This window comes from Rhincodon typus, chromosome 24 (assembly GCF_021869965.1).
Source record: "Rhincodon typus isolate 14 chromosome 24, sRhiTyp1.1, whole genome shotgun sequence".
NCBI lineage: Eukaryota > Metazoa > Chordata > Chondrichthyes > Orectolobiformes > Rhincodontidae > Rhincodon > Rhincodon typus.
The window spans coordinates 40975821-40980346 of record NC_063355.1 but is presented as its reverse complement, the minus strand read 5'-3'; positions in this window follow the sequence as shown (position 1 = coordinate 40980346).

Below are 4526 nucleotides of genomic sequence, written 5' to 3'. Positions count from 1 at the left end.
TCCCGCCCCCTTGACCTGTCCGTCCTCCCTGGACTGACCTATCCCCTTCCTAACTCCCTACCTACACTCACCTTTCCTGGCTCCATCCCCGCCTCTTCGACCTGTTTGTTTCCTCTCCACCTATCCTCTCCTCTATCCGCCTCCCACTCTCTCCCTATTTATTTCAAAACCCCCTTCCCCTCCCCCTTTTCTGATGAAGGGTCTAGGCCCGAAACGTCAGCCTCTCTGCTCCTATGATGCTGCTTGGCCTGCTGTGTTCATCCAGCCCTGCACCTTGTTGTCTCTTAATATTTATGGTGTTTGTTCTTTAATAAATGGAACTGTAATATTTGAAGAAAAAGAAAACTTATGCATTTGGCTGTTCACATAAACTAACAATAAAAATTAAAAGTTTTTAAAAAAAATTTTGTTTAATTTTCAAAGGAGTTTATGCTTCTTAAAGACATCAAATGGAAGTAAGTTAATCCATTTTTGAATTTGTGTAGCGCCAATTTAATGATCTAACCAGGCACCTGAAGGCTCTCTTGGGCAGTGAGGCACCAGTTAGTTTTGCAAAATGAAAGGAATATAAAGAATATTGATCTGATCATTTTCCCCTAAACCTAGTGACAAGTCTGCCATGTGTATTGCCTGACATCTCGTAACGTGATGGGGAAGTCATTCTGACCTGCCGACTTTTGAACTGACATGTAATAAACAAATAGCGGTGAGGTTGCTTGAAGAATGTAGAACAGTACAGGAACAGACCCTTTGGCCCACTGTGTCTGTGCCAACTGTGATACCATTCTAAACTAATCCCATCTGCCTGCACGTGGTCTATATCCCTCTATTCCCTGCCTGTTCATGTGTTTGTCTAAATACTGCTTAAACATTGCTATTGTATCAGATTCTCCCATCTCCCCTACAGTATGTTCTAAGCACCTGCCATCCTGTGTTTAAAAAAAACTTGCCTCACACATATCCTCTAAACTCTTGCCCCTCTTACTTTTAAACCAATGCCCACTGCCATTAGACTTTTCCACCCTGGTAAGGAGACTCCGACTATCCACCCTATCCATGCCTCTCATAATTTTTTATACTTCTATCATCCCTCAGCCTCTGAAATTGTAATGAAAACAATCCAGTTTGTCCACCCTCTCCTTAGCGTTAGTACACTCCAATCCAGACAGAATCCTGATAACCTCTTTGAACCCTTTCCAAAGTCTCCACACCTGCCTACAGTGTGGCAACCAGAACTGTACACAATACTCCAAATATGGCCTAACTAAAGCTTTGTACAGCCATAACATGATTTGCTAATCTTTATGCTCAGTGCCCTGACTGATGAAGGCAAGCATGCTACATGCCTTCTTGACCACCTCATCCAATTGTGTTGCCACTCTCAGGGAGCTATGGACTTGTGCCCTAAGATCCCTCTCTACATCAGTGCTGCTAAGGGTCCTGCCATTTACTATATGCTTTCGTCTTGCATTTGACCACTATGACCAGAAAGTTAACTCTGGTGAATAGCCTTTGCTCGAGGGTAATACTGTTGCCACTGAGTCAGATTGTTGTGTTTTCCAGTTCCGTTTCAAAAACCTGAGTAGAGTTGACATGTCAGTGCTGTAATGGGGGAGGTATAGGTGTCACCTTAATTGGAGGCCCTGTCTACTCTCACAGGTAGTTGTAAAATAAAATCCCCTGGCAATATCTTGAGGAGAAGGGGAGTTTTCAGTGACCTGGACAATATTTATCCTTCAATCTGTCAAAAAGCCAGTATTGGCTTGATGGGCCAAATGGATTTTTGTTCTGTAAGATGCTTTGAATCAACATTACAAAAGCACATTCTGATTATTACCACATTGCTGTTTCTGGAAACTTGCTGTGCACAGCATGGTTGCCATCTTTCCTGCACTACAGCCAGCATTCCCTCTTAATTTATTTCTCTTCTGCGCGGACCTCCAAAGTCACAGTCACTTTTGATCTGCATCGGCTTGCTAATCGCTGTGCGTGGAACGACACCACATAGTTTAGAGGAACTTTGACTGCAACAACGGACTGAACTTCAAAAGTATTCATTGCCTGCGTCGTGATTTGGGATGTTCAGAGGTCATGAAAGGCATTATATAATTACATGTTTATGTTTTGGATGAAGCACTAAACTGCTCTATCCAGTGTCTCAGGTGGGTGTGATTATTCTGTGACACTGTTTTGAAAAGGAATAGTGGACTTCTTCCTTGTATCTTAGCCAATATTTATTCCTCAATCAATATCACTAAAATAAATATGATTTAATCATTCCTGTTAGTGGGAGTTTGCACAGTTTCCTACATTACAATAGTGAAGGCATAACAGCAATAAATTAACATTCACTGTACATGAATTGGAAACAGACTACATAGAGGAAGACCATTCACCCTTAGTCTACTGCAATCAGCAACATTTGAAGGTGTCAGAGGCAGGCCTCACAGGGCAGTACAAGTGATACTTTGAAAGTAAAAACAAGCACTTCGAGCAGCGTTTTATTGATGCTATAATCTCATGATTTAGGTTGAGGAATGCCATTCCTGATTCCAGTGCTAGGATTGGTGCGATGTGTAAGCGTTGCGTTGATATTAGTCGATGGTAGTTCTAATGATGGATCACCAGCCTGAGATTTTACTTCTGTTTCCCTCTCCACAAGTGCTGATTAATCTCCTGAGAATTTCGATCATTTTTCATTTCAGGTTTCCATTATCCAAAGTGTTTTGCTCTTATTTGGGATGTAAGTAACTAACAGTTTCCATTCCTGTTTAGGAGTACTATGGCTCAAGCTGTTCAAAACCATGTGAAATCCTTAAACTGGGGACATCTAGTGCAACTTCAAGATAGGTGAATATGAGTTACATCATCTTGTAATTTCTAAATGACACATACACAGCCTTTTCTGTTTCTTCTGCAAATTAAGTTTCAACACTTTTCTTTCAAAATTAAATTTCATTTGGGTTACTTCATTTTTGGAACAGATCCTGTAACCTCTCCTTATCTTTGACAGGAAGGTGAAATATATGAATCTGAAAGGTGTTTTTCTAGACGAACATACCATCCAAGGGGAATCCAAGCAAGGTGAAAAGGTACAGCTTCTGCACTTCAATATTTGCACCATCATTGATACTTTAAACTGTTTGTATTAACAGAGGAAAATCAATGATTTATATGCAGTTGAGTGTGTTTCCAAATTAGTTACTGTGCTGTCAGTGGAAGGGAGCATCAAAGACCAATTTTTGTAAAATTGTAAAACAATGTCTGTTAGTCCCTAAGATTAAAATCTTCATTGGACACAGATTCTTAAATAACCACATTCTTTGCCTTGTTGGTGGTTCTAGGCAGGTTTATGAAGAGCAACTGCTGTTCCAGGGAGCAGTTACCTTCATTTCCTTTCCTGCCTTTTATGTTTGTATATTTAGAATAGAGTCAAGGAGTAATTAAGAAGGAAATATTTTACTACTTTCAGTGACTCAAATCCACTGATTTGAGGGCAGAAGGGTTTGAAAAAACTGCAGTGGTAATTAAGACAAAACTTTTTGTCCATTGTTATTGCTTCAATGAAACTGACAGTTTATACATGCGCAGTTAAACTTGAAAATCCAGAAGTTGATTTTAATGATTCTACACTTTTGAGGATTGGGAAAGTTTTAAAAGCTTAAAAAAGTTGACCAAAAAATCCAGAGGGAGAAAATAAACTGAAGGCAAACAAGCAAGTAATATAAAAACAGACAGTAAGAGCTTCTTTACATGTATATAAAAAGGAAGAGAGAGGTCAAAATGAACAAAGGCCCCTTTGAGAACAAGGCTAAGAAAATAATAATGGGGAACCAGGAAATGGTAAGGGAGTTAAATATAGACTTTGTATCAGTCTTCATGGTAGAGAACATTAATAACATTGCAAAAAATGCTCAATAATCAAAGAGTTAAAGGATGGGAGGAAATAAACATAATAACTATCAGTAGTGGAAAAGTACTCAGACACCCTCATGGACTATAGGCTGATAAGTCCCCTGCAACTGATGGCTAGGATCTTAAAGGTAGTAGTTACAGAGAGAATGAATGCACTGGTGGTAATCATACAAGAATCTTGAGGTTCTGGAAAGGTCCTGAGGATTGGCAAACCACCAATAGAATACCCTCTATTTACAAAGGAGGGAGCCAAACAAAAAGTCAGTAAGTATAGGCCAATTAACTTAACTTCTGCCATTGAGAAAATGTTAAAATCCATTATAAAGGATGAAATAACAGCATTTAGAAATTCATGATGTGATCAAACAGAATCAACATGGCTTGATGAAAGAGAAATCATGCCTGACAAATTTATTAGAATTCTTTTGAGGAGGTAATGGGCACAATATACAAAAAGGAACCAGCAGATACAATATACATGGATTTCCAAAAGGCATTTAGATAAGGTACCATACGTACAGCTACTTAGTACGATCTTAGGCTCCTATAAGAATCCGTGGCGTAGGGGACAGTATGTTAGCATAGATAGAGGGTTAGCTAACTAATAAAAC